The following is a 13777-nucleotide window of genomic DNA, read 5'->3' as shown; positions in this document are numbered from 1 at the left end:
TAAGAAGTGACCTCACTTAAATTCAAGCCATGCCAACCGCAGCAACACTTACAGTAACGCCTTTATTCCCATTATTATTTTCTTTCTGAACCGGGCTGGTGAAGCTCATTAACACCAGATAAAACCCTGCTGTCTCTCTTGTTGTAACAGAGTTTCTAACCTAACGCCTGCGGGTGGGATTCCCACGCTGGTTAATCAATAGTGACGCGTTTTAGCTTACAGGGGGTTTGGATTTTTTTAGGGCAGACGGCAACGGAGCTGGCTATTTTATAAAGCCTCCAACAAATACGGTATGTTGTCACCTACTAGGAGATTTCAGGTGATGTCACATCCATCTCCCGAGGGCAATGTTGTCATCTGCAAATGACTTTTTGATCACTGAACTATAACATCAAATTTGTTGTGTAACTACAGACAGGCCCAGGCTTTCTCTGCCTGATCCAAAGGAGGGGAGGGACCCCAAATACTTCAGGCACTTGTTAATGCCCTCGGATTATTATTTTAGTCACACATCCTCTGGCTGTAACTGATAACTCCTGCTGCATTCTTTTTTGAGGGATGAAAAAAAAGTATTACAATATGTTGCTCATGTTGCTCCTCCAGCTTTTCCTTGGCAAAATATGTATGTTCATCAATTTGGTGGGCTTCCTGCTGTTTAGTGATATGACTTCTGAGAGATTTGATTTAATTAATGCAGACAAATGTGATTCCGTTGAATTTGGTAAAAGATTTGGTAATTGTGTGCAACCCATGGATTTTATGGGGAGCTTTTTTTTTTTTTTTTTTAGGATTGTTGATTATTATAATTTATAGCAAATGTACGCCTTTATTTTTTTTACTGCGGGGTACTTCCGGGAGGCTCCTGTCACGTGGGAGGAGAGCGAGACGAAGTGATTTATTCTTCCTTCCTACCTGCTTCCTACAGGTCAGTAAGCAGTGAATGTGTCTTACAGTGTGTTAACTAATGCATCCGCGTCACTCTTTTATGAGAGTTCGTGAGGGCAGGAAGAGTTTAGACATGTTTAAAACGTGAATAAAAAGTTAATTGGTTCTGACTGAGTTTGGGCACAGCGGCACCATTTTGGGCGGGTTGTAACGTCATCGAAGCGCGCGTGTCTCTGAAGCCCCGCCCACTTATCTTTGCTCGATCTCTGGTCGATTTGTATGTAGTTTTTTAACCTGTATGACGCAAAATATATAGGAAGAAAACGGGTGATATTTGTTTGATTAGGTTTTCAATTTTAAATCGGCAGCTATGACACGTTAGTCATGGGCTGGAGTGCCCCTGAGCAAGGCACCCCATCGCCATTGGCTCCAGCCAAGCTCCGCCTTCGACGACGACCAATCAAATCACGAGCTACAGCACAACCAATCGTTGAAATACGAAATAATGAAGTTAGCTAAAGAGTGATAATGTGAATATTTCAGCTATTTGATTACATCAACTAATGCAAACAAGAGACTCGATATTACAGCTAACCAAGACAGTTGGTTCCATTGCAAAGCCTCAAGCAAAAGTCCTTATTTGGAACCATACAATTAGCCAATTTTGAAGTATTTTAATAAAGAAACAGTATGAGTGCTTGAAAACCTGCAAATGCAGCTAGCATTAACTTAGCCAGGTTGTAGATACACAAGGAACGAGCCTATGAGGCTGATTTTAAGGACTACTGCCTTGCAGGCTGGTTAGAAACCGATGATTTCATATTGTGCAAATAATTAAAAAATCTAGCTCTTGTTTGCATTCATGTTATCAATATAGCAGTGATGTTTACTCTTGCAGTTGGTGTTTGGCTAGCCTCCGGAGTGACCCGGTAGCCGGTGGCTGAAGGCAATTTTACCCAGGAGCTCCTCGTTACCACGCGGGCAAAGCAAGCTGCTGTAATTGGTGCGTGTGAGTGCAAATAGTTGCTTCTTCTTTTCCTTTGCTAACATTTTTGACACAATTAAGGTATAACTTTGTCATTCTGAATATTTTACTATAGCCTATTATGATTATCCCAGGACCATTTTCTTCAAAGATAGCAAAAAAAAAAGAGATATTTAATTTTATCTGCACTAAAATGAGAGTCAAAACAAGCGATACGGTGAAAATGTGTTGTTTATTTGATATCAAAGTTTATTTTCAAGCAAAGAAAAGTTATGGACTGAAGAGATGGAGAACATATTTTGTTGGAAATCTAGACGTATAGAGAGATATCATTTGACAACTCTTATTTTAACTACTTATTTAATGCATCACTAACGTGAAACAGGCGGACAAAGAATTCACAGCATCGAGATTTAGGACCAATGTTTTATTGATTTGGTACAGAAGGTCAGTTGATTCTGGAGGGAGAGTTGACCTGTAGATTAGATTTAACCTGGTTAGAAGACATTCATGTGGAAAAATGGAACAATCTGAGACAGAGAACGAGAGAAAACTTCTGGGGAAAACGAATGAAAGAAGACGAGGAACGTTGTAGTCAGGGAAAGGTTAGAACTCAACGTCTTGCCTGCACATTTAATCCCGGAACAAAGTCATTAAGGTTCGCAGCAACAGTGGAGGCCAATTAAAAAGCAGAATGCAGGCGGGAGTCTGGAGGAAGGCATCATTTTATTGGACCTGGGGGAGCCCTCTGTTATGTATCCAGGGAATCAAAAGGTCTATTTGATAGCTGTTGCAGATATTCTTTAGTCAGGGGTGAATAAATAGTTTTTCCAACTCTAACAATTAACTTTGCTTGAAAGCTGTAAATTTATAGTACAGAGACGCAACGTAAACCCTGTTCCAAATGGGCCACGCTATTTAAACTGCCAGTATTGAATAATTGTAGTTTTCCTTTATTATCTGTTTTATCCTTTTTAATTGACTAGAAAACAGTGTCTGAAATCCTCTGTTATCCCCTACAATGTTCTGTTTTATTCCAATTAGCTGCCAGATCCATCCACGTGGTTATTTAATGCCGGGGCTTGATCTGGACTAAATATTTTACTGAAATAATTGATATTATCAGGTTCTCGGTGATTAATGGGCTTACTGAAAGAATACCAGAGCTTACCGACCTTTCCTGAATGCTAAGCCCAAGAATCATGTCAGATATTTCCCTGGAGTCGAGTAATTACGGCATTGCCAGGCTAGAGTAAAGACTGGGCCGAGATGAGGACAATTAAAAGGCATTAATCATCCGTCTTTTAGCTTGTTTGTTGGTCGTGTTCCATGGAAGTGATCTCTGTCAAAGTTTTCCTTAATCCACCCAAGTATTTCAACAAAGTTTGACTGTAGGACAGTTTTTTTTTCTCTTTTTGATTATTAGTTTCTGTCCTAACGGGCATCTGCGCACATCTGCAGGTTTTCTACTCATTATTGTGTCGCGTTTGTGTTTGTGAGTTAGAGATATTAAGACCCTGCTTCGTTCAGTCCTGGTTTTTCAGCAAGAGGAGATAAACTTTAACAAGCAGGGCTCGGCCCAAAAACACTTGCTTTGAGTGAATCAGGGATGGCAGCTCAGCAGAACACAGCGAAACATCGATTTGGCCATGCAGCTTCAAGGACTTCTTCGAAATAGAGCAGGGCTACTTTTTACCATCAGATTTATTTCACTTCAATAAACCAGCAACATCTCATTGCATCTCAAAGATGAGTACCAGGCACATTTTTATAAAGAAAAAAAAAATGAGAGAGAAGCTAAAACATCAATGGGTGACACAGTCGGCAAGTCGCTGATAGTAGCATATTCTTCACTCTGCTCTTGTGTAACGAAGTGTTACTTGTTTAGCCATCTGAATAATTGGCTGAATGCGTGATTACTGCAATAATAATTGGGATTCATTTATCTTTAAAAGTGAAAATGCTCAGCTTCTGCTGTCAAAGTCCATGAGCTCATGTGCTGCTGAAGGCTTCCAGAGCGGAGCTGAATAAATGGATAAAGCCCGTAAACTGCGGCATGTTCTGTGGAGCAGCATGGGAGAAGCAGCAGCTCGCTAGCTGGGCCTCCTGAGATCTATTAATAATGAAACAACACGCTGCTTTGTACAGAGTCACATATCATGAAAGTGGCTTTTTAGTTGGCATTACAGGTCTTTTACCTATGTGCTTGTGTAGGAGTCTGTGGAATTCACAGCGTGAACACTTTTTCCCCTCATTGAAGGCTTTTTTGTTTGGTGTGAGGAAATCAGTGCATGTCAGGATTTAGAAACGCGTGGCCCCGGTGTGGCACTTAGATATCCAGCCTGCTGAGTTGGAGCACTCAACCCAGCGTCCGTTTTTCCACGAAGGACCGTTCTTAAAATCCGATATCAGATTTTTTAAAAAATGCGGGGTTTGTTTTTCCATTCCTACCAACAATGGGGAAGTAAACAAACTGGCATTTTTAGGCTAAAATGGTAAAACCTGACAAGCGTCTCCTCGCCATCTTGCCTCTACCTGTCTGCCATTTGAAACACATACAGACAGACCCCCCCATCCATTCCACATTGGAGCCTCTTTATTTCTCCCTCCGTGCGCTTCCTTTCCCTCTTTTGCTCAGCTTCTGCTGCTGTCTTTTGTGTCTCTCTGCAGACCGTGCGCTGATATCCTCCTTTGAAAGGGTAATGATCCCACTGTGTTGGGATTATGTATGTGTGCCGCACACTGTAATGGCCCGGCTTTTTATTGCCTGCTGCATACTAATCCCACAACTGAAGGAATGAGATGACACCTGCAGGGAGCCGCGTGTGAGCTGCAGCCTCACATGAAAGAATGGCCATTAAAAATGATCAAAGAAATTACTATACTCGGTTGCACAACACTGCTCTCACGCCTGGCTAGGTGTACACGCCTCTGCCCTGGCGTGCGTGTGGACAGGCGTGCACACACACACGCGCACCTATCGGTACATGAACTTGTGCTAATTAGTTTCTCCCTCTGATGGATATTTTCCAAGTGATCCTCTGTGGAAATGTCCTGCGCGTAGTTGCCTCGGGCCTCTGCCGATGATGCACCCACGCTCGCAGATAGGAAATGGAGGACATGCGCGACCTCCAAATCATGTCTGTTCTCGATATCCCGACCACAAATTATTCATGGACGTTTTGCCACAAGTGTTTTCCAGGAGGTTTGATTTTCTTTGGTCTTTTGTTCAATTAGAAATTCCGAATTCTAAAAGCTTGTTTGTAGTATTTTTAGAGGTTTGCTTTTAGCAAAATAAGCAGACAGATGCTACGGTATATGAATAAATAGTATATAATAGCCTTGTTTTTCATTTGGTATGGGGATGTCATTGTTCAGCCCTACAGCAGTTCCATGTTTGTTCAGGCTTAAAAACACAACTTCTGCTCCCTAAATCTCTTCAGACCACTTGCTTGTCTTGTTTTTGGTGTGTTCTTTCTGTAAATTTCTTTGTCTACCTCTTCCCTCTGCAGCAGGTGTCTCACCTTGGTGCATTCTTAAAGGTTCTTAAAAGTAATGTTATCTAAAATTACATTAGACGTTCAATTAAACGAAACGATAAAGGGGCTTCGCTTATTGCTAGCATCGGGGTTGTAAAAAAAAGCCCACGGAAACATGAGGAAAGTACCAAATTGTAAATGGTTTTTGCATTGTGTATTTGCCTCTCAGCACAGAACATAGGCGCACCAGCACTGTGGTGATTGGGATCCATTTCCCCCTTTTTTCCCCCAGCATGCCTCCTTTCCCCCCCTTTAACCCCTCCCTTCATCTCCCTCAGCGATCCGTTTTAGAACCATGCGGCTGCTCGGTTTGGTGGGTAATTTTCCTGCCTTTTCATGTGGCGGAGGGCGAGGAATCTTCCTCCATTAGGTGGTGTCATCTTGTGATCTATCATGTATGCACGGAAAGGCACTCCGATGTTTATTCATGACTTTCGAGGCGAAGCCTTGGCTAAGCCCTCTGATTTCCTCTTAAGGAACAAAACTACAAGATTGAGACTTCAGTGTAGAGGAGCACCAACCGTCCTGCTGCACTTCTCCTCCCCCCCTCCCCCCCCACACACACACCCACCCACACACACACACCTTTCTGCCTCTCAAACAGAATCTCTCTCATATCGCCGAATTCCCCTCCTCCAGCTTTTTTTTAATATCTCATAAATTATCCCTCAGTATTTTTTCTGTCAGATTTAATTTATCTGACCCTAAGAAGAGAGGAAAGGGGGGGGGGAGATCACATGCTGTTATTTCCCTCTGATTTTGCGCGGCTGTCTCCTCATCTCGCTTCTGTGCTTTACTAAGACCTTTGATGGGGAGAAAAAATTAATCTTTTTTAGAGGAGGCTGACACATTAAAACCACCTCAGAACCGAGAGGCCCTCTGGTCACACGTGACGTGCACCTGAGCACGCCACACACTCACAGTTAACACACGGCAGGTGGGATAAAAGGACAAGACAGCTCCCCTGACTGGTGGGGCCGCTGTTAGAGGAAGGCTGTAATCAATAGTGGTCACCAATGCAAACCAACAGCTTATTTGTAATTTTTGTCCTCGAGTCCGCCGTGTTGTAAAGTAACCATTATTCAAAAACCTTGTCCCTATTTGTCTTGTAAATGACTTTTTAATGGTAATAAAGCCACATCTATCCATCACACCAGTACAAGTCTGTGCAGGCCTTTGATGGGACTCCTCCTATGAACAAATGGTATCCATTAATATTCCCAACGACCAACCTTCCAAAGGCACATGCATCATAATGTAAGAGCGGCCCGCTGCTGGAGCCCTCTTTAACATGTACATTTATGAGCGCACCATACAGTGCTCATTCACGTTTGAACGTGATACCTTCAACTTATAGATGGGATAGAGGTGCTACCTACCAAGTGTTGCTAGTCATCATACATTCTTTTTCCTTTTAACTGGTATCGACATTGTAACTCAAAGAAAAGTAGCCATATTTTGCACTCAATTGCGATGAAGCTGATGTGTTTGTCCTCTTTTGGCCTCTTGTATCACTATCTGTGTTTTAAATATTCTAAATGTTTTAAGGTCCCGGTAAATTTGGAAACGCACTTATGCAAATCCAGCTAATGCTTTCTGTGTGCACACATTTGTAATAATATTCAAATAACATTCCTTTGAATTGCATATTGTAGCCTTATATGATAAATAATGCAAATGTAGAAAACCCTGCAAATGCCAGGGTAAATGAGATGGAAGGAAGCGAGAGCGAAGGAGTGCAGAGTGAAGAATGAGAGAGCAGGAGTTAGCATAACTAACAGATTGTTATGCTGTCAAATTGATTTGCATGAAAAAAGACTGGTCTAATTGGAACACTTAGCTGCAACATCCTGATAATATAGAGCGGGATTATAAAGGGACACGGAGGAGCTTTTATTAAGAAGGATTTCCAGGGTGTTGTTGACAGACGTAGCACCACCTTCTGTTTCTGTCGAGACCATTCAAAGCAGAGTGTCCCTCAACTGGTGCTGTTTGACATGACATATCCATCAGGCAGCAGACTGCACAATGCTGTCTCAGCATTCATTACCATACCAATCAGTGCTACATTTCCATTCCCAGCCTGTATCCCTGCAAATGTTTTGCTAAGTTTCTGCTAAGCAGAAATACATAGAGGGGTTGGAGTATAGAGGTACGCTGTGGTGCTTTTTAAGATGGGGTGTGCAGAGCATCAGGCAATTTGGTTTAATAACTTGCTGAGAAACAGCTGAAACAAGGTCCCAAATCTGCTGCCTCTCCATTTCTGCAACCCCATCTAGAATAATAATGAGCTTCTTTGAAGGAATTAGAGAGCAGGCCAATAACAATAATCCAACTTGAACTCAAAGAAATAAATAGCAGAACTTGCTGCTCCTATTTGACATTATATCTGTAGCACAATCCCTTCAGCATACAAGAGCACATTCAGCCTGTAAGAATACTGGTAACCTGCTTTTTATTTTCTCCTTTACCTAACTATGTGTGTGTTTGAGCTACTGAAATTACCCGTCAAACAAAAGGCCCAGAGAAAACTCTTAAATGTGTCTAACGTTACCTTTGGTCTCAATAATGAGCTTTTGGAAATTAGCTCCTTTCTTTATTTTATATGCAGGTGATTCCACAATTTTGGAAAAGTCATTTCCTGTCACATGATCGCCGGCTCATCCCTCTGGGATGTTTAGTATATGTTGCTCAGGGACGGAGCTATAAAGGTGGTGTTTAGGGCCTTTAGGGTGTGTGACAGTCATATCATCGTGGATTCTCATTGGTTGGATTAAGGTAATATTCCACTGGAAAATAAGTAAGTACACAGATTTTAAAAATGCTTAATATCCTGTATGCAAGATTATTATGATGCAAAAAAAAGAGTGTTACGCTTAATTTTGACAGGATTATGCCGTTTATGTGATTTAAAACGTGCTCCGGTTTGCCATGAGCTAACTTGTTGGATTCGATTTTTCAGAATTAATACAAGAGTTGAATCAGAAAAAATTCAACAAGGTGGAAATTCTTAAAAGAAAACTATTGTTTCCTGACAGAAGCTAAAAAGTTCAATAAAGAGGAGTTTGCACTTTTGGTGTAGTTTATAAGGTTTCATCCAGGTAACAATGGCAAGCAAAACATTAATGTGCTCTTTTCTACTGGGCATGCAGCCATAGCGAGGTGTTCTAAGAAAATATCTGAAGGTTTGTGGTAGTAGAGCACTTCCTGAAACAGCCCAAAGCAGTACTACCCCGTTTCTTCACTTTATTTCTTTTCTTTAATAATAAATGATGGATGTTTCAAATTACGAAAGAGTTCTGAGAAAATCCAATTTAGTCGTCGGCCTTGTACAGAGGATATAAGAGGATAACAGTTCTGTATCAAAAGGCCCTTTTGTTCTATGTATTTGTAGCTGTTCCACATTGGAGTGATGTATCGCATCTTGTAAGATGGCTGAAAAGAATTTTAACAAATCATTTCAATTCTGAGTGTAAAAGTAGCTTTGACATTCTTCCAGGGGCCATAATCAGACACCGACTCAAGCTGATTCGTAATAAAATAGTGTTTGTCTACATGTGAACGACTGGTGTGTTGTCAATGAGGTCGAATAAGATGGGATCAGTTTCACAGGAAATAAGAGCGAACGTTAGCCCACATGCTCATCAGGACCGACTGCAAAATGAAAAGCAGGTTCCTTTCGCCCCGTCACGTTCCTAACGATACACCTTTGGTTTCTGGAAGATTAAAAATACCCACCCTTTCCCTGGTTACTTTAGAAGTGATGGCGGCTTCTTCTGGCCGCTGTTAGTGTAGAGTACTGGACTGCTCAACTTCAAACCACTGACCACTCTCAGTTTGCATGATTTCCCAAAGCCAAACTCCTCAAGACTTAGGTGAGGCTCATAAGGAGGAATAAAGGGCATTTGTTTCAAGAGAAACTAAGGGTTTAGTTACTCTTCGATATTCTCTGGGGTAGTGCACTTTAATGAGGAGAGCAACGTCTCCAAAAGTAAGCAGAATAGGCTAAGCCCTGGTGCTACACTCGGCCAAGTTCCGAACAAAATTGCACAATTATTACCCAATATTTATTGTTCATTTTGTAACTCAGACCCGGAGACACTTGTTCACCTTTTTTGGCATTATTCTTATGCTATAAAAAATAGGGGCAGACCTCAGCGGTTTCCTCATTAACTGTCACACTCGGATTTTATTTCACTTTGGGAAAATGTTTTGGGTTCCTATAATTAATGTTAAAACAGAAGGAAAATAGAAAAACGTGCCTTTTGCATATTAACCACTTCAAATTTCTGATCATTCACACAAAACCTCTCAGATGCAAACGTGTCAAGAACAGGCTTAGAGGACTGCTAAACCTGGGCTGTGGGAACACAATTACATCAGTTCTTTTGAAGCACCCTGGGAGTGAGAACACAATTCTCCATTCTTGCAGAGTATGTAATAGCCTTAACTTTGGGGGTCATTATTTTTACAGCATTCACCTGGGCAGAGCGAGCTGAGCTGGCCAGCACAAATCATCAATAGAGAATCCTGCGAATTTGACAGCATAAATGTGCTTTTAAAATGGCTGGTTTTCCACTTCATAATTCTCATAACCTTCAAAAAAGGACTTTTCGACTCAGATGAGATCTGTCAATACCCTGTAAAGTGTGGGGGGTGTAAGCTGAATTTTTCCAGGGGCAGCGGAGGTCGCATTTGCGTGTGCTTGTCCAGCACTTACGAGGCCTTCTTGTCTGTTTTCACTGCACTTACAGCAGGTGCCCCTTGAAGTGAGCAGAACCGAGAAGTTTCAATCTCATGGTCATTCAGGGGACGGCGCTGTTATTCGTTTCTGTAGACACACAGTTAAGATGGACAAGATATAATGTAGCCAGTGTGACACCGCCATCCCAGCCGCAGTGGAACATCGCTGCTCTACATCCCGCCTTCCATCAGTTGATCAGCAGTAACTGTGTGGGCTAACGTTAAATCCACCTCGTCTAGAGCCTCCAGATAAATAGATTTTTATAAAAATTTGGGTTACTGGAAAGGACAGAATAGTAATAATGGATAATAACAGGCAACGTGGTCTTCATGAGCTGGTACCTCTAGGGGAAAGAAAGGTTAGGCTAAATACCGGCCGCATTTTCAGAGAGCCTTGTGGTCCAGTTCTGAACACACTTGTGCACCTTAGCTAGCAGAGTCAGAGAAAATGCAGGCTAGTGATTGGCCAGTGAATCACCATCTCTGCTGTCATGGATGACACAGAGAGCAGTAATACACAGAGAAAAGATTCAGTGGTGCGCACGTGCATGTGCGTGTCGGCCTTCCTCTTCGCGACACCTCCGTCTATATACCGCACGGCGCTCCATAGATGTCCTGTTACTTACAAAGCTGACACTGCCTGTCCTCCAAACCCCACAGTGGGTGGTGTGGAAGCCAGGAGCAGTGAGTCGCTCCTTGTGCAAACTGTAGGAAGAAAAAAGCAACTGCTATTAGAGGTATTTGGACTGGCGGTGGTGGGAACTGTCAGCTGCTATAATGAGACAGCGAGCTGTCAGACACATGCATGCTATGGCTCCCTCGCCAGGCACCCAGTTCAGGCCCACTGGGATCGAGCACAGACTCTCAATTTATTTTACACGTTCTCCTCTCTTTCACGCCCGTTTGTCTTCCCTCCTTCCTCACTTTATGGTAAAACTGTGACCTGGAGAGGGAACTTCAGGGGATGCAGACAGGAAATCACACACATGCCAAGAATCTCACTGTGGACTCAGGGGAGCATTTAGGGACTGGTTCCCCTAGGAGGTCCCACTGTCCTCAGTGCTCAGTGGGTCTTCATGGGCAGTCAGATCTACCCTCAGTGAATCAGGCCACAGGCTGCCTGTTCCTCAGTGGACCATGTGTAATAGTCTGATGGTACATCTTTATCTCTGAGACAGCCAGGGCTAGCTTTAAATACTGGAGCGAGTTCACAGTTAACACTACTGTACCACCACTCCCAGTGAAAATTAATGTTACATTTATAGTTTGACCTTTTACCACAAAAGTATACTGTTAAAAATAAGATTAATTTGATAAGGTTAATTTTAGGTTAATTTTAGATTTATAATAGAATAATTGGGGGGCGGGGTGAAAACACCATTACCCCATGCATTTAAATACTCTGAAGATCAGTAAATATGATGCTAGCATCACCTTATGATTAAAAAGAATGCGTTAAAGTGCAGCTATACACCACAATGATGCCGCTGCTTTGGTCAAACTAGTCACAAAATTCATTTGCATCAAAATTCTCAAATGTTTTACATCACGGGTTACTTGTTACTTGCTGACAAAACACAGCGTGTAAGCCACTGCAGTCTTCATCCTCGTACTCGGTCGCACCTCTAAAACACCTGTTTTTAGCACGGGATTTGTACATTCCGGCTTCAAAGGCCGCTGAGACAAGGGGGTGTTTTAGTGGTAAAACATAAAAATGAGTTGACATTTAAAACAAATGGCATAATTGCATTAAATAACAGTGGAAGCTACATTATTGCAAGGTTCATGTACTACATGTACCCTTTGGGAAACAATTTCTTTGGGTCCACTGCGACACCCAGCTTGACTCAAAGTACGACGGTACGTTCCTCAACTGGTGTGGGAGAATGGTGAATTGAAAAAATAAGCACTATTAAGGTAGAGTACGACTCTCTGAAAGGAGACCTGTTGTGGCACCTCCATTCCTGGGGGAATATAAAAGTTTAACTGAGTCCAAGAACAAATACAACTGATTAGCAAGTGTGTTCCCTCAAGCAATTTCACTTTATCACACAAAATCATTTAAATCTCCACTGCTACAGTTTTTGCACTTTAAGAAAAATCTTGATGTTTGTATACACGAGCCCTTAAAGCGAGTTTTCCTAAAGGTGACATCTATTCTACAGCCGTAGTCTCTGCTCTCCTGTGCTTCTGCTCCTATCAAACCCAATTTATCCCTGGAGGCTTTTTGTCCCGACTTCTTTCATCAGCCATGGCTGCTCGATGTTAATGACATCATCATGCCGACTGATTATCATATCGTGCCTGTTGACTGACAGCTGACCTTCATACTAGTTTTAGAAAGCTAGTAAGATACGGTAGGTCATCTTTCCCCTTTAGTGACAGCATATTAATATTAATTTGATAGAATTGCCAGTAACTAATTAATCTGCAGACCACAGAACAGGTTCTGTGAAAGCGCGGCTGCAGAACTGTTCTGATATGATTAGAGGAGACCTGATGAAAACTGTCAATATAAAACATATTGTGGCTTACGGCGGTAGTATTGCATATGTTGATTCATGATCAAACCTCCTTGGAATTGATTTTGGCCTATGACCTTTGTTCTTCCTAAGATCATTGCCTGGAAATGACTTTTAAATCTGTTCCTAACCTTTTGAGTTATTTTGCTAACAGACAGATGCACATAACCTCTGTCGTGGAGGTAAAAAATCTTTTCTGTAAATAAATGAAAGTCATATGGAGGCTTAGGAAAAGTATGGGGATTATGAGGACATCGCATGGTTACGCTAGTTTTTATTGCTAGCTTTTTCTCGCTGAGTGTTGAACGTTAATACACAAAATTCTGTGTTTCCGGTGCCAAATTAACCTGTGTGAATGAAACCGATAACTTTTTCTCAGCAGGGTGTGGAAATAAGGCCTGTGTTTGTTCAGATACCACTCAGACAGTGACCCAGGCCTGCTGGTTCAGCCCATCAATGAGCTGAGCTGCATAAAAAAGACTTTCAGCATGTGTATTAATAGCAGCACTCTGCATAATGCATGTGTCTTATGACAGCCAGACATGCACAGACACATTAGCAGCGCTACTGCTCCAGTTGCATCCACATTTTGTGTAAGGGCAAGCTCTCCCCTAACCCTGTTAGCTCTGACTGCCAGCCCCCCACACACACACACACTCCACCAGTCTTGTAAACTCATCCTTTGCGACGCACGGTGGAGGTGTGCCATGCCAAACGAGTTACTCGTTACCTCCCTCACACTCGGCTCGTGGAAGCTATTGGAAGAACTACAGCGACATCTGCATGTGCCAGGCTTAAAAAGCGCCAGCCGTGTACCCACCCACTTCACCGGGCTTCCCCCCAGACTGCCAGCCTGCTCCCTGTCTGTACCGCCCCCTCCTCCCCTTCACCTGCGGCAGTCATTTCTCAAATTACTAAACACGGCTAATTATGTGAGGCGTGAAGCTCGCTTCATTTGAATATTCTGGCTTCGGGGGGATTTACATTGCGTGGGGGAAGAATTAAGAAAGGATGTCTGGGAATGGGGTCCGCAATTAGAAATGTGATTCTCAGTGGAGCAAAATCTTACTTCAGGACCGTGTCACGGAAAAATCACGGATTTT

At 42.4% G+C, this 13777-nt stretch overlaps 1 long non-coding RNA gene across 5 annotated transcripts in view; it reads left to right on the top strand.

Annotated features, from left to right (window-relative positions):
* The first annotated feature begins 848 nt into the window (after positions 1–848).
* Positions 849–13777, top strand: part of LOC130521605 (uncharacterized) — a 71643-nt gene continuing 58714 nt past the window's right edge. For 4 of the 5 annotated variants that reach the window (XR_008949384.1, XR_008949386.1, XR_008949383.1 and 1 more), the window contains exons 1-2: positions 849–925; positions 1784–1888. This is a non-coding gene — a long non-coding RNA (uncharacterized LOC130521605). Of the gene's footprint in view, positions 926–1783; positions 1895–13777 lie in introns of all 5 variants that reach the window. The other variant, XR_008949387.1, reaches the window with a different exon arrangement.

The sequence above is a fragment of the Takifugu flavidus genome, chromosome 2, assembly GCF_003711565.1.
Source record: "Takifugu flavidus isolate HTHZ2018 chromosome 2, ASM371156v2, whole genome shotgun sequence".
Lineage (NCBI taxonomy): Eukaryota > Metazoa > Chordata > Actinopteri > Tetraodontiformes > Tetraodontidae > Takifugu > Takifugu flavidus.
Note: the sequence above shows the minus strand (reverse complement) of the source record. Positions and strands in the feature narration are given on the sequence as shown.